This window comes from Lutra lutra, chromosome 17 (assembly GCF_902655055.1).
Source record: "Lutra lutra chromosome 17, mLutLut1.2, whole genome shotgun sequence".
In the NCBI taxonomy this organism is placed as follows: domain Eukaryota; kingdom Metazoa; phylum Chordata; class Mammalia; order Carnivora; family Mustelidae; genus Lutra; species Lutra lutra.
This window is the reverse complement of record NC_062294.1, coordinates 24,486,344-24,509,557: the sequence shown is the minus strand read 5'-3', so window position 1 is coordinate 24,509,557 and position 23,214 is coordinate 24,486,344. Positions and strand designations below refer to the sequence as shown.

General features: G+C 38.2%; 1 long non-coding RNA gene across 1 annotated transcript; it reads right to left on the bottom strand.

Annotated features, from left to right (window-relative positions):
- Nucleotides 1-378: 378 nt before the first annotated feature.
- Nucleotides 379-20,981, bottom strand: LOC125089765 (uncharacterized). The gene is made up of 4 exons (XR_007124055.1): nt 20,948-20,981; nt 13,932-14,013; nt 1,259-1,421; nt 379-478 (listed from the first exon to the last, which is right to left on the bottom strand). It is a non-coding gene; the product is annotated as an uncharacterized LOC125089765 (long non-coding RNA).
- Between the last annotated feature and the right edge of the window lie 2,233 nt (nt 20,982-23,214).

Genomic DNA, 23,214 nt, shown 5'->3' with positions numbered 1-23,214 from the left:
TAACTTACCTTCTTGGATTTTTCTTTTTATTCTCTCTCCTCCACTATTGATCTCCCGTCCCTAGACGAGTTTCCGGTTCGCAATAAGGACTCAATAATTAATTGTTTGGATGCAATGCCTGGTTAAAGGATGTGAGTAAGTTTAAGAGAAAGCATCTTTAAAAGGGATCCAAATAGTGCAAACATTAGGACTTTTCCAGGGTACAGACTAATCCAGCTTTAGCCTTTATGCTTTGGTGGGGAGGGAGGCCATGTGTAAGACCGAAGACATCGCTAATTGCCCTATATTCAGACAATCCTGGGGTGCGCTCATTTCCTGATATTCCACAGAACACCAATCTTCACTTAACACAGTTAATGATATAATTTTTATTTTTAAAAGGGAGAGCTGATGTTCCTACCAGCTTCAGAAGATGTTTCAAATCTGGTTGTGGAGCCATTCTAGTTCCAATTAAGCAGTGGGGGGATTCAATTACAAGCTGTGGGAAGCGAAGAGTTTGTGTCAATAAACCAGCAGTGGTATTAAGGGTGGTTGTCTGGTTTGCAAACATTAACAGCTTGAAACCTAAAGGCGTGTGCTTTTGAAATTATCTAACTATGCTTCTCGTGTAGATAGGATTAAGGATACCTGAAACCCAGCCTGAGGTTTCCTTCAAAAGCATTTTCTCTCCTGGAACTCACAGCGAATTTGGGCATTAAAGTAGTATATTAAAGGGCTCACTGGGAGCTTGTTAATGAGGTTAAAGACATTAAAAAAAAAAAACACCAAAAAAATGGTGTCAGAAAACTATCTGGAAGAAGGCAAAATAATTTGTAGCAGGGTCCAGCTAGGGAGGAAAAGGGGAAGATTCACTTAAATAGAAAATTTTCAGATATGATAGGGCTCTTGGAAATAGATACACTATATACAAAACAGGAAACCGAGGCCTCAGAAGATGAAGGCAGTATCCCAGACCTGTTTAACGAACTGCTAAAATCAACTAAAATGGAGACAAGGCTTGGAAAATCCCCAGAACAGGCAAAACCATGTAAGCTGTGTGAGCAAAACCATCATCCAGCTTTATATCTTGAAGGTCAGTGAAACATAGGCTATTTCTTATGAACGATTCTGATAATCATAAACAAAATAGAAGTCCCCTTCCTGCAGTGGTGTAAGATCATCATTTTACACCAATCCCCACCCATCTGGAAGCCCCCTTTGCAAAAACCGATTATTGTGAAAGTAAAACGAGTTCCTCATTTTCCCTCATGAGCCATACTGTAACAGTGTGCCTCCGAACTTTCTACCAGGTTTGGATTTGAAGTTTTCTATTTGTGAACCTTTGTTTTCCTCCCCAGTAGAGTACTCCTATCAAGGAAACTCTCTGAATTTTCTTTTGACATCATTAACAGGTCTAAAACGCCAGCCATGCTTCAGGTGCTCTGCCAAGAGTCAGATACACAAATGAAATAAAGCCTCAGTATCCGCCTTTAAGGAATTTAGAGCTCAGCTAGGATCTATTCATCGATCTGAAATTCTTTTGCTTTACTTCTCTTGACTCACCTAAAGCATGCTGATCCTTTTGCCATACCAATCATTCTTCCACCTACTCCCATACTGTACATTGCTAGTCACCTTTTCTCCTTTTTTCCCCTGTGTTTTCTGATGTGGCAATACAGCAATTTAAAATTATTTCATATTTTTAGAATTTGAAAATTCCAAATTTTGATAATTTTCAAAATTTCAAAATTTGCTAATTTTGAAACTCTCTGGTTTCAAAAGACATTTGTGCTAATAGTCCTGGTTAAGCGCATTTAGCCTATATGTCATTCCCTGGAAATAAAATTTCCCTCTTAGAATGGAACACCCCCCCCCCCCCCGCCTAACCTATACCATATTGTTTCCAAAATGAGGGCTCTAATCATCTAATTTCCCATGAAGCTGAAAGTAATTCCAGCTTCTCAAAAATTCCACAAGAAGAGAATAATTCACCTGATGAGTGACTTTGGGAGAGGGAACAAAGCCTTCCCCACCCCCGCCCCCGATTCTGTTCTGCACATATTCAAAGTGAGCTGGGCACATAGTCAGAGTAGCTGGCTATACTCTGGCTTTAAATTTTAATTCAGGACTGAAGAGATAGCATGCTTATTTGTCTGAGATTGAAAAGAAACCACACTTTCTAGTTGTTTATTTTAGAAGTGAAGTTTTGGTTTTGACCTCTATCTGTCTATTGGTCGCTCAATTGGTTCTAGATTTGGAGGGGGGAGAAAGAGGGTTTTATTGGGCTGGAGAGAGGGATCCTGAAGCACAGTACATATGTTGGGCTGAAGACAACTGTGCAGGAAGTCTATTTTATTGTTGAATGAAACTGTTTTTCAGGACTGAGAGAACCATCTCCACTAAGCGGCCCCAGAAGACAGAATTTTCCTGGTCAGCAAGGTAAGAGACGGGAGAAGCAAGGTGACTCTTGCTTTTCTAGCTTCTTTCAAAAGAAAGAATGGATTCGTGAGGGAGGTGGGATTAGTAGGGGAGGGAAAAGGGAGCAGGAGATACACAAAATAAATTAACCTAGGGCTTCAAAACCTGAATCCTGCAAACTAACAGATAATTGAAACTATTCTGGGGAGCCTCAGGCAACTAGGGATGGCAGGGTGCAATCTTACTTGTGTCTTGTTCTCTCTTTTTTCTTTCCTTCTGGATCTTGTACTGTTTGTAAGGTGTGCGTGGGGGGTGGGGAGGAGTGATGGTCTTTGATGTATGACCATGTTATCAGTGGGGTTTTTTTTTCCCCCTTTAAATATATCTATGCTCCTTTATAGATCAGGGGAAACACATCTTTCACTTAGACTGTTGCTTCTCCAGGATGGAATGGAGAACTTTATGTGAGTGTGTGTCTGTGTACATATGTATGTTAATATATATACATATGTGCGTGTGTGTGTGTGTGTATACAAGCAAAGCACACCTAGCCTTAGGTGTGTGAGGACAGGGGGAAAGAGTTAAGAAAAGGGGCAGAAAAGGACCAAGAAAGTGGGATTCATTCCCACCCTCTTTTTTCAAATGGAAGAATCAATAATCTGTGATAGATTCTATATGAAGTTGTGGTAAGCTAAAGAATGGCTCCCCGGAAATGTCCAATCCTAATCCCTGAAACCTCTCTATATGGATTTTGCAGATGTGAATGAATTAAGGATTTTGAGATGAGGAGATTATCCTGGATTATCTGGGTGAGCCCAATGAAAGAAATCATAAGGGCCTTTATGGGAAAGAGATGGAGAGTCAGAGTCAGAGCAGGATTTGGGAGGATGGAAGCAAGATGTGGGGATATGAGCCAGGGAATGTGGGCAGCTTCCAGAAGCAGGAGAAGAAGCATGTTTTCCCTAAATCTTCCATAATGAAAGAGCCTTGCCAACCCATTTTACACATCTGAACCCCAGAACTGTAAGAAAATAAGTTTGTGTTGCTTTAAGACACTAAATTTGTGGTAATTTCATACAGCAGCAATAGTAAGCTGAAACAGGGATGATTAATGACTGAGGGGTAAATGAATCCATATTACTTGTATCAATAATCACAATTATTCTCATGTCCACATATTCGTGATGAGTTATATACACACCTTCTTTTTCTATATGCAAGCCCTTCAGAAAGGTGAGGGCATTTAATAAGGGCTTTTTGCCACTCTTTTTCTTCCCACTGAGAGATTTTCATGTGTATCCCAAGCCTGGAAGTTTCTGGAAGACCGACTGCCAGGGGCTAGCCCATATATGCTTCCTTAGGGAGAGTCTATGAAATAATTAGAGAAGACAGTAAACTCCTCTCATTTTCTCCATAGCTGTTTAGTGAACTATGATTATGAACAAGCTTTGAAACACAAAGGACCAGATTTAAAGCCTAGGCCTAGGCTTAGGCAGAAGGGGAGGCAGGTTTCAAGTGAGCATTTTGAGATCCTGGTAGGTTGTGAGTTTTGGGATTCATTAATAGACTAAAAACCCGTTAAATACTGTGGAGCCATTCTTCTCTAAGCCGTTCAGTTCACTTTTTACATAAGGAAATAACGTTTAATAGCTTATTCAGGAAATAATTGGATTTTTAAAACCCTAAAATTAATTATAATATAAAATTATTGCATTTTTTCCCTTAAACAAAATAGAGTAGTAAAATTTTGAGTGTCTTAACTAAACTCATCTTTTTTTCCATATAAACTTCCATTTCAAAGAAGTTCAGATTTTAATAGTTCTTAAAAGTATCTTTTTTAAGGAACTCTAAACTTTACTATTATAGTTAAAATTAGATTATAAAATCAATCTAATGTAAATTGAATCATTAATTAAGTCAATTTTAAAAGAAATAATTCAATTTCATTAAGGAGTTGTTACACTGATATTACAAAGTGAATGGATTCCTGTAATTAAAAAGCATTGAATTCCATATAACCATTTATCTTTCCCCCTCTTTTAACCATTTTGGAGAATTTCTAAAACAGAATTTAATTAAATGCTGAAACAAAGATGTAATTCAAAATTAAAATTCTGTGTAAGAACTCACTGGTAAAACATCAACTCAGTTCTCCTCCCCCCAGCCCCCACTATTTGGAGGAACCATAACCACATGAAGTATATATAAAATGATAAGAATGACAGCTATTAAGATGTCATTCCTTATCAATGTGATCTCCTACCAAGGAAAGGGATCCTTTTCTAAATTTTTAAGACCAGCCTTTATGAAGTGATTGATGTTTTCTTGGAGTTTAGAACTTTGTTTAAACTATATTTTCCAGAGTTAGGTTTGGTGGTATTCAAATTTTACAGAAAATAAGCCACATGTTTGGAAGATCTTAATTTTGAAGAAAGAGCCTTTGTTTGGGGTCCAGTAGACTCTCAGTGTTATTGAGCCTTGTCAACATTATCTCCACTGAGCCTCAGTTTCTTCATCTTTAATAGAAGAAACAACAACACCAACAACACCGAGAACAACAACAACAAAAAAATAAAAAATAAAAGAAGAAACAACATCTCCCATGTGAGTTATTACGAGGATTACATATAATATCATTTGCCACTTGTCCACTGCACGTCTTGGAACACAGGAGATGGTAAGTAAATATTAGTTCTCCTCCCTTTTTGCCTTGTCAAGTTGTGGAATTATAACAGGAGAAAGACCGTTGGATCTCAGTTAGATGGTATATATTAGTGGGAAAGATTTTTCTTCTGTCTTTGCTTCAAAATTATGCATTGTGATTTCTACGAGGTAGTTGAAGTGGATATCTTTCAGGTTAAAAGAAAAAAAAAAGCCTGTGGTACAACGACTTTGATAGCCACTTTGTAAAAAATACATACACATATGCCCATGAAGCGATACTGTTATTATCTCACTGTTGTACAAATAAGTTTTAACTTATGCGATTTTCACATTTTCTCTTTGGCTTCATGGATATATTCATTTGAATGACTTTCATCAGTGATTTCATCCACAGACCTGCATCTTTAAAGAGGCTTTGACTAGACCTCCTGTTTTGCCTCCCTCCAATAATTTGGACCACAGCCACTAATTGCAGTGTCTAATTGTATCCTCAATTGGCTGATTGCACCCACAATTAACTAAATATAAGTACCAAGTGTCTTGGTGCATTCAATTTTATGCCTCAAAGGGAGCCTGTGTGAGAGGGTAGTTGGCAAGTTGGCTATCTCCAGGAAAACAATTTCTCTGACTTCAGGATTGTAGGTCTAATTTTATTTATTTATAGATTTATCTTAAAGATTTTATTTATCTATTTGACAGAGAGAGAGATCACAAGTAGGCAGAGAGGCAGACAGAGAGAAGGAGAAGCTGGCTCCCTGCTGAGCAGAGAGCCCAATGCGGGGCTCGATCCCAGGACCCTGGGATTATGACCTGAGCCGAAGGCAGAGGCTTTAACCCACTGAGCCACCCAGGTGCCCCTGAAGGTCTAATTTTAAAGCTTTCAAATATTTTTTAGGTGGCACAGTCCGTAAAGCTGGTGACTATCTTAGTGCACTTTGGAGAACATAAAATCCAGATGAGTTGCAGACAGGCCACAGTTTAAGAAACACCAGTAGAGGCCCGAGGTTCAATCGCATTGGCTCTTTCCTTATAATAATAATGCTTGAGCAGCTCCTGGAATTGCCATCCCTATCAGTACGTGTTCAGTCATGGCAGACTTTGAAATAGAAGAACTGGGGCCATCATGTATTTTAATTCCACAGCAGGTTGGATCGCCTTTCTTCAGCCATTTGAAAGGCCTCTCTGAAGAGTTAGTTGCAACGATGCAGTGAAATGCAGGCACTCCAAGAAAGCAGGGGCATTAAAAACTGACTGGGGGCCAACATAAATCCCTCTCTGAAAAGCGAGTTGGAAATGCCATCGGAATGGAAGCCTGTCATAGCCAGGGTGTGAACTTCCAAATTACAAGTCTGGCAGATGTGCCAAAGTTATTAGTGGTTGATCCATCACTTAATGTAGACACTAAAACTGAGTTTTGTAAAGATTGTTCAACAACCGCTGGAGTGTTGTTTTGAAAGCAAATCAAGAGGCTGTAGAAATCTTTCTCTCTAGATTAATTAGTAACAAAACAAAACAAAATGTTCTCATACGAGTACCCAGGAATAAACAGGTTGGTTAGGTAGAGAAAAAAAGAGAGAGAGAGAGATGTGTATGGAAGAAATTTCCAGCTTTTGTTTTCATAATTTTAGCCTGAGCAACACTCAGTGCTCTGCCATTTCTAGCATAGTCTTTGCTTTCAGCAATAGCTTTCTTTACCTCATAGGTTATAGAAGTCCTAACTCAGAGGTGAATTAATCCCATGCTAGGAGTGAGTCTGTGATTTCTAATTTTCAATGCAGATTAGCATGTCTATGGTATAAACAATTACTACACAATTCTGTATATTTGAGCTAGGCAAACAGTCCTTACCCTTGGTCCATCTATACAAACCATAAGCTAATATGTTATTTTAGTTCTTTATCTTCTAATGCATTGAACTCTTAGTATCACCTTGTTATAGATTTGCCTGAATATTATGTCTCTCAACTCTCTTGATAGATGAGATTTCTTTCTTTCTTTCTTTCTTTCTTTCTTTCTTTTTTTTTTTTCCTGGTGTGGGTGGTCTGGTAAAATAGCTTGATAACTAGGTTCAGGGTTGATAGGCAGGGTATGCTTATTTTTAAAATTTGGAGATTAAAAAAATGCAAAAGAGATATAAATTTGTTGTTCTTGAGCATGTGTGTTGGGGGTAAAGGGGACAATGGCAACGAGGGAGGAATAAAAGAGGGACCAGAGGAGTATGTAAATTCAATCTGTGACTGAGATTTTGGCAAGATTGTCTTAAGACAGGAATGACTTAATGACAGGGATTTCCATTCAATTTGGGCATGCCAAGTATAATGTTACCCGAATTAGGGAAAAATATGTAAGTGATTTGTGTGTGTTGAAAACAGTGTATTTACGTCATGTCTGAACTCAGGTTCAGAGGTGTGAACTCAGAAACAAAAGGCTCCATGGAAAAATAAGTTCCTAGAAGCTTTATCCACCCCGCCTTTTTGAGATTTATTTATTTGAGAGAGAGAGAGAGCTCGCACAAGTGGGGGGAGGGGCAAAGGAAAAGGGAGGAAATCTCAAGCAGACTCCTCCCTGAGAGTAGTAGAGCCCAATGCAGGCCTGGATCTTAACACCCTGAGATGATGACCTGAGCTGAAGTCAAGAGTCAGATGCTTAACCCACAAGAGCCACACAGGCACCTCCCTAGAAACTTTCTTAGAGGTAGAGGAGGCCTTAGGCTTCCCCATGTCATGAACATGGGTGTTTCAGATAAACTTACGTAAAAACTGAGGAACCTGGGCAATCCCAGCCAGCATCTGAGTAATGCTCTATTGAGGAGTAATCCAGGTTCCACTAAAAACATAGATATGCTTATGAAAACAAGACACTCCTGTGGGGTGCCTCCATCCTAGTGAGGGAGACCATTATGGTCAAACACTCCCTTTGCAACATGATCCATGCCTTGTCAAGAACACACACAACGTGCCACGGCAATGAACAGAAAACCCAAATGGAAAACCAGCTCCTGGGGTGCTCAGCGTTTCCTTGGTGCAGGCGAATTCTACAGCATGCGTTCAGAGGACAGAGCCTGCTCTAGCCTGTAAGTCTTAACTTGTGGGAGAGATTACGCCAGAATTAGATGCATTATTAGGGTTCCTGGAGACCATGAAAAATCAGCAATTTCCTAACCTTTCCCAGATCCTTTTGAATAGTTGTTTTTTGATGCATATGTCTTACCCTGTTGGATTCTCACATCAGAATTTTTCTAGAAAGGCAAAGAAATCTGAAGTGAACCTTGTTATTTTCAACAATGTAGAATTTTAAAGAGTTTTAAAAGTTCAAATGAGGTTTGCATGGCAATTTATAATTCTAAGTTCTTGATCAGAAATGACGTGGGGATTGCAGCCTAAATGGCCCTCTTTTACTTTTTCTTAGAAGTGATTCTCTTCTTCCATCTATGGGAGAAAATATTCTGCCTTTACCAGTAAGCAGGCAGCTGTCATTTATTTTTTGGCATAATTTAAAGCCCTTTAAATGCTTATTTTTAATTTTAATAATTTTGGAGGTGTTCATTTGTACATTAAAATTCAGGAAGCTGGCATAGCCCTCGGCTTACCTTCAGGGCAAAACTGTGTGCAAGACATGCTTCTATGAGATAATTTGTTTCCTAATTGGCATCCGTTTGCTGAAATACAATTAAAGTTATTGCTCTAATATTAACATCAACATCTTGATTGCTCTATAAAATATGAATATTTATAAATTCTTTTCTTCCATGACAGATATCTCTTAAGCACTTTATTTTTTGGTATTGGCAATTTCTTATTTATGGAGAAGTTTTAATTTCTTACAGGACAGTAGTAACATAAAGCAGGGTCTGGGCAGCTTTCTGGGGTTTGAAACATTACAGTTAGACCACTTAGACTCTAAAGAGCCATGCAGAGTATCATTCCTAAAGACCTGTGTTTGGATTCTTGATCTCGATTGACTTGAAATCCTGAGAACTGGATCACCCCTGCTTACTTTGCCCCATTATAGTGAAGACCGCATGAGCTGGACACTTGAGTGTCCCTTCCTGAATAAAAACAATGCCTCCTTTTCTCCTTTTGCATAGTCGTTTATCATTTACAGGAGGCTTTGAAACAATCTCAAGTGTGACTGATATAGAAGACATGGTATTTTGAGGCACCTGGTGGCTCAGTCAGTTAAGTGTCTTCCTTCAGCTCAGGTCATGATCTCAGGGTCTCAGCGTCCTGGGATCCAACTTCACATAGGCTCCCTACTTCCCTGCTCAGTGGGGAGTCTGCTTCTCCATATCCCACCCCCTGCTCTTACTTTCTTTCATGCTCCCTCTCAAAAAAATAAATAAAATCTTTAAAAAATATTTAAAAAAAGAAGACATAGTATTTCACTACTAAGTTCTTAGAGGTACCATTTCCAGGCTTTCTTTCCTTTTTTTCCTTTTCTTTATTTCTTTTTTCTCTCCTCTCCTCTCCTCTCCTCTCCTCTCCTCTCCTCTCCTCTCCTCTCCTCTCCTCTTCTCTCTTCTCCTCTCCTCTTCTCTCCCCTTCTCTTCTCTCCTATTCTCTTCTCTTCTCTTCTCTTCTCTTCTCTTCTCTTCTCTTCTCTTCTTCCTTCTTCCCTTCCTTCCTTAGAATGAACTAAAATATTCATAGTTGCCTAAAGGCAAACATGGAAGAACATAATTCCATAACTATGCATTCATAATAAAATGATTACTGTTTATCGGTTAAAATGTTTATATTTGTTCATCCATCATAGTCTTTTCACGTTTTATTTATTTATTTATCTATCTTTTTATTTATCATGTCATCTTTTAAATTGGAAAAGTAATATAAGGTATCATTCATGTTAGGTATATCAAATCATTAGAAAGGGTATATACTAAAAAGCAAAAGCACTCTCTCATCTTTGAATATTTAATTCTCCTCTCAAGTGGCAACTGCAGTTGAATTCCTCAGTTATTCTTCTTTCTTTTTTTCCCAAATGATTATCTAAAATCATCAGGTGGGGCCTAGCAAGACAGACATCCTGACAAGGTAAGAGGTTCTCCTGTGGTCTAGTGCCTTCATCAGAGCCACAGCAAAATGAAGAATCAGTCTGTGGCAAGGGTAAGGAGGCTACTGGATGTGGGTAGAAGAGTCCAAAGGGAGGGTAGTAGGGCATGGACATAGGGAAAGTCAGGCCAGGATGTGATGATCAAGGTCTCCACCATACACATGGGTGAGCCTGAAGAGAGGTTAGAGACTTGTAGAGCATGGATCAAAACATAATGTGTTAATAATCATAGTAGCCTAGTTTCTCACAGTCAGGTATGAGTGTTTCAAATGCAAAAAGTGGGAAAAAACTGTGATGAACCCTGGTGTTGCATTGAAAATTAGATATGAACTTGTAGTTTTCAATAGATAGAGATTGGATATAAATATAAATGTGAGACTTATGTTTATGCATATGTATAAATAAATGTATTTCTAGCCCTGTCCACTGAAAGAGCTTGTGAGCTATGACACACAATAGCAAGGAGCATACCTAGTACCCAGATTGATGTTTCTAAATACAATTTTTTACTAAATGGAATCAGGGCTCCTAGAGAAATGGGCTGATTCCAAGGCTGAAGGAGGAAAAAAAAAAGCCAGAAATTAAATGAGGAGGGCATATAAAACTAATACAGGGCGCCTGGGTGGCTCAGTGGGTTGGGCCGCTGCCTTCGGCTCAGGTCATGGTCTCAGGGTCCTGGGATCGAGTCCCGCATCGGGCTCTCTGCTCGGCAGGGAGCCTGCTTCCTCCTCTCTCTCTGCCTGCCTCTCCATCTGCTTGTGATCTCTGTCAAATAAATAAAATCTTAAAAAAAAAAAAAAACTAATACAGACACCAACAGACACCAGGGTTCCCTCTGGCCAAATCTGAATGAATTTCAGCATCACATTCCATAATGAAAGTAATGGATTGAATAAAAAGTGGAATAAAAAAGTGGAATAAAAAGAATCCATGTGATCATAGTGGTATAAATATATGAATAAATTAACTGAAAGTTTGATGAGGAATGAGATTTGCATAATCTCATAATATCTCTCCCCCAAATACTTATTATTTATAATGGGAAAATAACTTTATAGCAGAGAAAGCTGGAAACACCCCCTTAATCAAGTGATCAAAATTAACATCACCAGTAATAGAATACCTTGAAATTCAGTGCCACCTGAGAGAATTCAATGAAAACACAGCATTATGACTGGGATATTGTTGCCCAAGATGCATCACCTAAATCTAATAATGTGGGGACATTAGACAAACTGAAACTGAGGGAAGGTCTGCATTGTAACTGGCCTATAAGAAATGTGGTTATGGAAGTCAAGAGAAGACTGAGGAATGTTCTAGATCAGTGGAAACTAATGGAGAGTGACAACTGTATACATTGTCTGAAAGACTCTAGATTGGACATTTTTGTTATAAAGGATATTTGTTGGGAAAAATGGCAGAACTTTAAGAGGACATTGGTGAAATTGTCTGAAGATTAAATTAAGTAATAAGAAGCAAAGTTAATATCCTAAATTTTTTGGTTCTATCATGTTATGTAGGAGAATGTACTTGTTGTTAGAAAATAATCTTAGTTATTCAGGGGTTTGGGGCAATTTACTCTCAAATAATTCAGGAGAAACTCATTTGTACTATTTTGTGACTTTTCTCTGAATTTCAAAATAAAAGAAAAAAGATCCCGTGTTTCTAGAAATACCACCTCCTTAGGAAATCAGTTGTGAGTATAGAAGTCCATGTTTATATTTTCTCACACAAATGGGAGAATGTACATGCTATTTTCACTTGGCATTTTTCTCCTGGGGGTGATCTTGGCAATCATAACATATTAACATATGTACCAGGCATTCAAAAGTACTCATTTTTTTTTTAAATGGGAAATTAACCATCTGGTTCTTTTGAATCGAAATTCTATAGTCATAGTCTGATCTCAACAGAAATATTCTACTGCTTGTAGTTTGGGTGTCTTTCTTGGGCTTAGATATATTTTGATTCTTTATGCATAACTAACCTTGATATAATTGAACTCATTTAAATTCACCCTTTTCTCGGGTAAATTAAATGTGTGTGTATGTGTGTGAGAGAGAGGGAAGGAGGGAGGGAAGGAGAGAGGGAGAGGAAGGGGTGGGAGAGAGACAGAAAGAAAGAGAGAAGGATAATATACCAAAATATTAATCGTTACTTTCTTTGACTTTGGGGATCACAAAGCTTTAAGATATTTTTATTTTTATCTCTAATTTAACACATTGCTTTAGAAAAGAAATAAAGAACATTGGATTAGTTTTAAAATATGGTATTGATGACAAGATAGTTTTTGAAGGCTGTAGCTATTTGACTCCATATGTTGAGCATCCTTTCTCGGTATACAAACTCCTGGTACCTGTTTTGTCGCAACACTCTAGGTGCAGTTTGATAAACCCAGAGCACAGAGTGACCACAATCAGGAAATACATGATTCTAGGAGAATTAGGTTAATACTTGCCCCTATTTGGATAAATGAGGTACATTCTGGAATTTAGCATCTGAACCTTAGACAGAGGATATGTGGAACTATGGGTATAGAAGACTTGCCAGTGCCTGTCCATCATACTTCACTATATGCCAGTGTCTATCTATCAGACTTCACCATATCTATCTATCTATCTATCTATCTATCTATCTATCTATCTATCTATCTATCTATCTATCTTCTATTTGCCAGGATCAACCTATCGATGCTTAAGCCTTTTTTGAGTGACCTTGGAGAGCCACCTTCTCTGTTCAACAGTAGTCCAGAGAAAGAACACCATGATGGAGCAGCCCTAAACCAGTGACTTACAGCACATGGTGTGTGAGTACTTGTCCCCTTACCCATATGGAATGTCTAAAGCCTGAGTTTTGCACTGTGATCCAGTCTTTCCCTTCTGTGATTAAGACTCCGTTTGCCCACGGTTATTTGGCTTAGTGATGTATTCTTTCTTTGCTAACTTCCCTCCCCGTGTCACTTCTTCACTTCTTGTCAATGTTCCCTGCACTAACCAAGTGAACTACTTATACTCAAATCTGGTATGAGAGCCTACTTTTGGAAGATGGATAGCTGGGGTGTTGGTTACTATAGTATCTGTAGCTAGATGAGGGGCTTGGAAGAAGGGTCTCATGTAGGCATTAGAACAAAGCTCACCATGACCTGAGATTGCTCAAAGATACAGCATGATAGAATTTCAGGGCCAGGTATACCAAAGTCATCTAGTGACTGCCATAACCATCTAAACTTTGAATTTTTATGACATGTCCTCTTCAATACCTTCAATAGCTAGGAATTCAGACCCCCTTGAGTTTTATTTCTGCTTGTTAGAAAGCCCTTTATGTGGAGAAAGAATTAGAGCGGTGAGTCAGTGTTGCTCTCTCTCTTTCTCAGAGTGTATGTGATAAATGGTGAGGGGAAGATACTGATTGCTGAAAAGTAGAGTAGGACTCTCACCTCTCTTCTTTACATTGCACAAGTAAAATTTCCACCAAAGATTATGTTAGCATTTTCTGCTACTGTTTGACCTGGAGACAATTTCACCAAGCCCAAATCTAACCTCATTGACCTTAATGTTCAAGTGACCTCTCAGATGCTAGCCCCTGGTTATGCCCTTAGCATTGCCATCCTCTGCAGGTAAGCAAGTGTACTAATATAACCAAGAAATCCCTAGCAAGAGCTAACAAAATGGAATTTTCCCTATCTAACTAGCTTTAGAGACCTGTGGTTTTTCCAATCTGACTGATCACAGCAAAAACAAGGGAGCACGAGGGACCACAGAACTGTGTACACCATGAAGACAGTTGACTCCTGTCAAGCCAGTGAAATGAAGTCTTACCCAAGGCAGCAAAGAAAGCTGCAGGATTCTTTTTCTTTTCCTAAGTATCAGGATACCATCATCTGCATAGGCCCAGGAGTACCTGTAGACAGGAATACAATAATGTTTTATTTAAATTGAGAAACAATCCTTGCGAAAGCCTCGGGACATCAACAACACTTTCCAGGCTAGAAATTTGAGGGCAACTTTTAGAAATCATGCCAGTGAGGTTGGCATGTGAGTAATGCAAGAGCAGGGAGAGATGGAGCATCAGACAGGTGACGAGAGGTTAGTGGGACAGCACCAATGGGATATGTCCTACTGAGCCCTTGTGGTTCAATGAGGTTTTACGGAGAAGGAAAAATAGATGAAGTTTCTTTTTGTGCATTTAATTTCTATACGAGGGAGAAAGACAACAAGAGCCCTGCTTATACTTATCTTTAAAATACATGAAATTAATTGCATTTTAAAGATGTTCCCCCCCCCAAAAAAAAAGATGTTCCCTAAAGCCATTTGGGTGTTAGGAGAAGGCTCTCCTTCACTCTTCATTTCCAGCATAGAATCCAGAAGGAAAACAATCATATAATCTAGTCTGGATCAACAGATGCTGAGCTGTCATCTCTCTCTTCTACTGACATCATGTCTCTTCTATTACATCTCCTTTGCCTATGGGGATATCAAAGTCTACTGCAGAACACTACATTCAGTTGTGGACACAATATTTGAACAACATCATTGGCTAATGAACCAAGTTCAGCAGAGAGATACCAGAATTATGGCATGATTCCTTACAATGTCCAATGAAGGGATTCTCTTCTATGAATGTTTCATATATACATATGTACGTATATATGAGATATAATATGAAAAATCCTTTAATAATTGATTGGTTACTTTTGCCTCTCCATCATGTCAATACATTCTTGAGTGTGGGGATTCCTAGCCAAATAACCTCAACTTTCCTTTCAGATAGTAAGAGTTCAGAAAATGTTGATTAAAATCTTCTTTAGTTGTGCATAAAATGGAAATCCAGTGAGGGTTACCATTCTACTTCCATTGATGTTTTGTAAAACCATCCATCATAGTATTTATTTCACTGCACTGGGGTTCTTTTTTATTTGTTGATTTCCCTTACCAGACCATGAGATTCGTTGAGAGTCATATGTCATTTCTGGTGCTACTAACAGCTGTTCATTGTAGTCCTTCAATTAAAGTTCAATGAATGAATGAATGAAGACCTGTAACCTCTGATGGAGCCATCAGATGAAGACACTTGGGTAGTTCATTTTTACTATACTATACTTTTTAATTTTAGATAATGATTTTAGGGTAGCAGGTAAAGACTATTTCCTCTATCTATATATCTTTGATTTTCCTCTCTATTCTATAAGAAAATGATGTCTTCATAATCATGATTACTACTTTTCTTCTAGCAAGGGAGAAGTTTGTATGAGAGACATGGCTGACTCACATACTACAGCTCAACAGATTTCTGGGTCCAGTCAATCCCAGCTGACCCTTAGACTTTGCAAATGACAGAACAGATGAATGAATGACTCCTTTGCAGTACAAATTTATTTCCCCAATGCCCCCTTTAGCTGAACCAGTTTTTCTTCTAGTATTTTTTTTCTAAGATTTTATTTATTTATTTGACAGAGAGAGAGATCACAAGTAGGCAGAGAGGCAGGCAGAGAGAGAGCGGGGGAAGCAGGCTCCCTGCTGAGCAGAGAGCCCAATGTGGTCCTCGATCCCAGGACCCTGAGATCGTGACCTGAGCTAAAGGCAGAGGTCTAACCCACTGAGCCACCCAGGCATCCTCTTCTCCTAGTTTTGAAGTCTCTGAATTATATTCCTTGATAATTGAGATCTTAACTTTCTCAGTGTGATTATAGTTGTTAGACTCACCTGCCAGTTTGTCCAAAGAATGTTTCAAGGATCCCATTGTTAGTACTTGAAATAGTCCCCAGAGATATGTGGCGTGACAAATATGGAACCTGATTTGGAAGAGTTGCTAATTGCTTATTTTTTAGTAACCTCCAATCACACATTAAGTCCAGGATTTTTAACATTTGCATTTGCCTGCATTTGTGATACCTATGTTCAGAGATACATTTCACCATTGTGCTGAATCTAAATCCCATAACTACAACTATCCTGCGTCAATGGTGGAGTTCTTTAATCTGGACTGCAACAGTCACTCAATAGCCCTAAGATACGTTAGTTAGGTTATCTGGCCTATTCTTCATGCTTTATTTTCATTTATTATGCACCTACCACGTGCTAGAAATTTTCACACATGGTTTTAGAAAGGCTAAAGAACTTTGTCAAAATCAGGAAGCCAGTATGTACCACAACAGTATTTTTAATCTAGATTTGTATAATGTCAAACCTTGTATTTAATCTACCAAACCATAGACTTTGATGATTATATATATATATATATATATAAAATATGGATGATAATATTGATATAAATATATATAATATTGATGTTTAAGCAGATATTTTCTTGTCATTAATTGAGACATTCATGGCTCTATCTGGTAAACCTTTGGTAGTATATGAATACAACATTGCGTAAACTCATGACAGTTTTACAAATAGCTAATTTTCTCGTTTCTTATTTGAATCAGGTATGCATTTATTTCTGTCCATCCCTGACAAATGCCTTTTGCATTATATTCAGTTCCTAACATTCTTTGGTAATACTTCCTTGGATTAGAAAACGTTCCACTATTGGGTATTTACCCAAAGAAAACAAAATCACTAATGCAAGAAGATATGTGCACACCTATATTTATTGCATCATTATTTACAGTAATCAAGATATGGAGGCAACCTAAGTGTCCATAGATAGATGAATGGATAAACAGGATGTGGTGTCTATATAGATATACAGTAAAATATTACTCAGCCATACATAAGAATGGGATCGTGCCATCTGTAGCAACATGGATGAGCTTACAGGATATTGTGCTAAGTAAGAGAAATCAGTTAAAGACAAATACTAAGTGATTTCACTTAAGGATGGAATCCAACAAATGAATAAACAAAAAACAGAAACAGACTCATAAATGCAGGGAACAAACTGGTGGGTGTCAGAGGGGGAGGGTTATGGGGGATAAGCAATGTAGGTGAAGGGGAATAAGAGGTACAGTCTTCCAGTTGTAAAATAAATAAGTCATGGGGATGAAAAGTACAGTGTAGGGAATATGGTCAATAATATTGTAATAACATATGGTGACAGATGGTAACTACACTTGTCATGATGAACATTGCATAATATATATACAGTTGCCTAATTGCTATGTTGTACACCTGAAACTAATATAACATGGCATGTTAACAATTTTTTAATAAAAACATTTAATAAAAATTTTTTTATTAAAGTCAAAGGTGGGGGGCTCCTGGGTGGCTCAGTGGGTTAAAGCCTCTGCCTTCAGCTTAGGTCATGATCCTGGGGTCCTGGGATCGAGCCCCACATCGGGTTCTCTGCTCAGCGGGGAGCCTGCTTCTCCCTCTCTGTCTGCCTCTCTGCCTATTTGTGATCTCTGTCAAATAAATAAATAAATTCTTTAGAAAAAAAAAGGTCAAATGTGGTCCCAAATGATCAACGGATCTCTTTGACATTGGGTCCCAGTATGTGCCTCTCTCTTACGCTATAATGAAAAAACATGGGAATCTTTTCATAATGTATAAATATATTGAATTTAAAATGTACATTGTACATTTTACATTTACATTTTACATTGTACATTTTAAATATATTACAATTTATTTGTCAATTGTACTTCAATATACCTGGGGGAGAAAAGGAGTTCTAGAAGTTTGCTCGAGGCTCTTCCAAGATCTTTTTCAATTCTGACCAAGTTTTACCAACATTTCAGTAGAAGCAAATGAATCACTGAGAAATTTAGATTTGGGGTCCATTTCCATAATATCACTGCCCATGCATACCAGTCATGTTGTTTATAATTTAGTTAAGGTTAAAAATAATGATAGCCAGGGCTCACAGAGATTCAGGGAAATAATCACTTTATTTTTTTATTTTTTATTTTTTTATTAACATATAATGTATTATTAGCCCCAGGGGTACAGGTCTGTGAATTCCCAGGTTTACACACTTCACAGCACATACCTTCCCCAGTATCCGTAACCCCACCACCCTCTCCCTACACCCCTCCCCCGGCAACCCTCAGTTTGTTTCGTGAGATTAAGTAGTCTATGGTGCATCTACTTTATAAAATATGATACAGTCGTTAGCATGATAATTTTGGAGATTTTCTAATAACATAGAAAATGTTTATGGTATTATATTAAGTAAATTTACTTTGCTATAACTGCACCTGTATCTATAATCCCTTTATACCTAATCTTTCATGCTTTTGTTCCTAAGAAACAGTTTGCAGGATTCGAACTCCCATTTCTAACCCCATGGCTCTCTCTGCAACACGTCTTCATTAAAATCTAACAGCCTCTCGTGCTCCTAGGAGAGAAGAGAATCTAAGTAGAGATGTAAAATTGAAACAGGAGGGATGAGGCTAGCCTGCAGATGAACAATACAACAGTTCCAGTCTCGGATGAAATCCTGTATCTTTTTTTTTCCTCGTTTGCTTCTTGAAGATCCTTTAAAATCTTATTTCTCAGTGAGTAATTTTGTCTTTATGGTACAAAAGGTAATTCCCATACCTAATATTGTTTCTAAGCACATGTGAGTACCCTGCTGAGTTATATATGAGTTTTTTTATGAATATGACACAAAATGAAAATTCCATTTCTTGAATTGAAAAAAAAATGTAAATTGACTTTCACGCTCAAGTGAGTTGTTTCAGGGACTAGGTGGGGGGGCAGGATAGATTCAGTGCATCATCTCCTCTATATTCATGTGTAATTGATGTAACTTTTAGCAATTGTTCTACATTTCCTAATATCATATTCGAAGAGTAAAGTAACAGACATTATTGATTTTAAACAGATCTTAGGTTGCCCTCATCAAAAGTTGTCTATCTTGGGTAAAGGCATTAGCAGTATCTTTAAAAAGATTGTAAACTGCTGAGCCCTCGAAGTTATAGTCCTTTTGTTGTTCAAGTTAGATTCTTGGATATCTTGCATTATGCCTATTTTTGTAGTGAGAAATGGGCAGCTGGCATTCTAGCTGTCATTGTTTGTATTTTCTTCGATTTGGGGGCAATTGTTATAAAGCTCTCTAGACGGATAAACAATGCTTTGGTATAGGGCATGAGAAAGTGTTTCTAGTGACCCTGGTTGGCCAGTAACAAGGATGTTGTTTCTGCCAGAGCAAACAAAGTTGTGAATAGACAACACATTCGGGCTGATATATGAGAGATTTCTAAGGGTTGTGCAAGAAATTTCACAGAGGGAAGATGACAAATAAGAAAACCCATACACATTGGGGATGTTAAAGATGGTTTGTTCAAATTATAAGTTTAAATTGTACAATGTTGCATGTTATATAAAGGAATTTTCATGTGCAAAACAAAACTGGTTGGCCATCATTATATTCTACGTGTCATATTAAGTTGCAAAGTTGATTACTTAAGCAAAGGATATTTAGCTCTTAAAGCTTGAGTTAGAGGTTCAAACTCAGGTTGTATGGCTGCAAGACTGTCCACTATGCTATCACATAGGAGTAAGATGCATAGTAGTAAAATCACATAGGAGTAAAATGCATCTGTTGGGGCACTTGTGGATCAGTTGGTTAAGTGTCCGCTCAGGTCATGATCCCAGAGTCTTGGGATCGAGCCCCATGTCAGGCTCTTTGCTTAGTGCGGAATCTGGTTGTCTCTCTCCCTCTGCCTCTTCCCCTGCTCATGCCCTCTTTTTATCACTCACTGTCTCTCTTTCAAATAAATAAATAAAATCTTTAAAAAAAATGTACCTGCACACATGATTAGAGCACCCCTCCACACACATGCACACACATATACACAATGTGTCTTTAATGAAAAATACCAGTTAAGTTTGTCTTAATCTCTTGTATATTCCTTGAATAAAAGTATTGCATTATGCTTACAGACATATCTGTAACGCTTATTACTGTGTCAGGCATATATAAGTTCTTAATAGCTTTGAAATGTGTGAGTGAGTGCCTGTGTATGTGATCAATGGTTTACAGTGAGAATATGTTAAATGTTCTTTAGGTGTGTCCTAAAGAAATTCTTTATATATATTTATCAACTCGAATAAATTTTATACTTGGAATAAATAACAGTTTTTACTCAATCAGTAGTAAAAGGTGAATTACTCAATTTCATAGCCACACACTTTCACAAGGGGAGGGTTTGAGGAGTAGAGCCGGAAAGTGAAATTGATATCCTTCGCAGAAATTTAACATTCCTACTTCCTGATGGCTCTGCTCTTAGCAAGAGTATCCTGGCAGAGTTACCAGGACACCAGTCATTCTAGGCTGCTTATTATTACCTTGTTATGCAGGAACCAGAAATGCAGCTTAGTGAAGGAATTCAAGTGCAGACTAATTGTTTTAAGTGTCTTTAATGGCAGCCTTCTGAGATCAATGGTTGCTATATGTAATATTATCCATTCTTCCAGAAAGGAAAATGCAGCATTTATAGGAAACAACGCAAACTTCCATGTAAAAATGAAAACAGTGTGTTTAACTGATGATACAGATAAGAGTTATTCCAGTTGGCACTGTTATGGTCATTAAAATTTTAGGGTGATTCTGATTTCAATACATTGTTCATTCTCTCAATTCAGTCCATGACATGCCATAGTTTAGAATGGTGAAAGTGTTAGTGTTAGAAAACACTAGATGGTATCTAGCCACACTCCTTATTTTGAAGATGGTCACAAAAATGCCCTGAACTCTCCTAGCATAGCTCTCTCAATGACATCAGGAAACATATGACTTTATATTTTGAATGAAGGATTCTGTGTAAAAATCTAGACACCTAACTTCTCTATAGAGTCTCAATTTACATGATAGAATAACTCAACAACAAAACTTACTCCTAGGGAAATCTGAGCCTCTGGCCATAGACAAATTGAAAACTTACCTGCCTTTCTGTATTTTTCACTGACCCTGCAGCTTGTGGGGTTTGTTTTTCTGGTTTTGGGTTTTTGTTGTTGTTGTTGTTCATTTTTTGGCATGCATTTGACCTGAAGGAGTTTAAATTTGTATCATTAGTGGTATGGTTATTACTGTTGTCATATTTATTTAGCAAAGCATATTTCTTACATGAATAGTTAATAGCTGCATTGATATTTCTGAAAATATCCTTAAGAAAAGATAGCCTTTTATGAAGGAGAGAGAATGGTTCTGTTATATCACAGCAATCAAAATTCCTTGAGAATGTAATGTGATACTCTACTTTTTATGACATTCTTAACACCCTTTCTTGCTGAGGCTTTTACAGGGAAAGGGGAATAGAGCGAAGACTAAGGTGAAGGTTAGACGTATAGGGGAATCACCCAGTGAGCATGAATTAGAGAAAAGAAGGAATCACAAACAGTGGCATGCTCTCATAATCCTGAATGATCAGGATTATTGGATACAAAGTCACTGAATGCACCTAAAACATTGATCAAAAAAGCAACTCGCCATTACAACCTTGTGAATGAATATCAGAAATGGGATTTTAAAAATGATTGCTGGGTGTATTCTGTGGCCTAACAATTCATTTAACAACAACAACAAAAACTCTTTTAACATAAACTTCGTGAGAATCCTCTAACTTCCAAGAACGGTGCTAAGGCTGAGCAGAAAAAGAAGTCAGGCTTATAAGCAACTCACTTTGGTGAAGTCAACAACGTAATTAAATAAGTATCTGAGAGATATATGCTGTAAAAAAGAACCAATCTAAAAACGTATTTTCCCCCTTATAGAAATCAAGGTGGAAAAAGCTAATACCTAGTTATTTAAAGGGGAAGTAGAGTTCCATGTAGGTAAGCAAGATGGAAAAGAATGTCTTTGAATTATGGACATTGTGTAATGAATAGTCCTTCAGGTATCCAGGAAATTATTAAACATAAAGAGAGGTTATCAGAATGAATATAGCAATCCACATGTGGCAAAAGTAGACTTCTACTTCTTAACCTTAGTTTTTTTTTTTTAAAGATTTTATTTATTTGACAGAGAGATCACAAGTAGAGAGAGAGAGAGAGAGGAGGAGGGAGGCTCCCTGCCTAGCAAAGAGCCCGATGTGGGACTTGATCCCAGAACCCTGAGATCAGGAGCTGAGCTGCAGGCAGAGGCTTAACCCACTGAGCCACCCAGGCAGCCCCTTAACCTTAATTTCTTGGCTTGGGTCATCCATTCCTTGCTTCTTCCTCATCCTGAATGTCCAGGTTCTAAACCTCATTGCTACCTTGATAAGCTGATTCTAAGTGCATGAATTTGAGCATAAGATCTTCCAGAATGCCCAGCAGAGCACCCAGATATTTACTGGGTACCATATCTAATTGTACACATTATAGATTTTGTTTTTGATACAAGTTTTTCCTGAAAGTGGTAGTAAATGGTCTTGAGAAATGAGTGCCTTATTTTTTTTTAAAGATTTAAAAAAATTATTATTTATTAGAGAGAGAGAGTACAAGCAGGGAGAGCAGGAGGCAGAGGGAGACGGAGAAGCAGGCTCCCCACTGAGCAGGGAGCCCGATGTGGGGCTCGATCCCAGTCCCTGGGATCATGACCTGAGCAGAAGGCAGACACTCAACCTACTGAGCCACCCAGGCGCCCCGAGTGCATTATTATTATTATTATTATTTTTAAACTCCCAAAGTATTCTATAGGTGTGGATGTCCTTGTTGCCAAGATTCCTCCCAATCCACGGAAGAAACTATATCATCAAGAACCTCCCAGGTCAAATAATCATACCGGTAAGAGAAAGACACGTCCATATCCTTGGCTGGTGTGAGAAATATGTTTGGATTTATTAGGGTAGGAAATTTATGTCTCCCGAGTAAATCCCTGCTCTTTTTTGGCCACCTTGTAAAGACTGCCAGGGCCGCCCTCACCACGGGTTTGTCTTGTGTTTGGAATTACGTTCTAATCACGGACACACTCCGCATAACCACCATCAACCGCGCCTCTGCCTTACAGCAGGCGTCATCTAGAGGAAAAGGCAGCGGTTTCCCCTTATCCGCAGTTTCGCTTCCCGGAAGCCAGGGAGCCTCCTCGTGACGAATCGTCGGAAGGTCGATAGCAGCCTGACTCTACCCACAAATCCTGTGTTTTTCACCACGTGAAAGACTCCTCCTGCCGGCGTTTTGTGATCTCCCAACCTCAGACCAATAGCCGTGAGTACAGTGCCGTGAGATATTT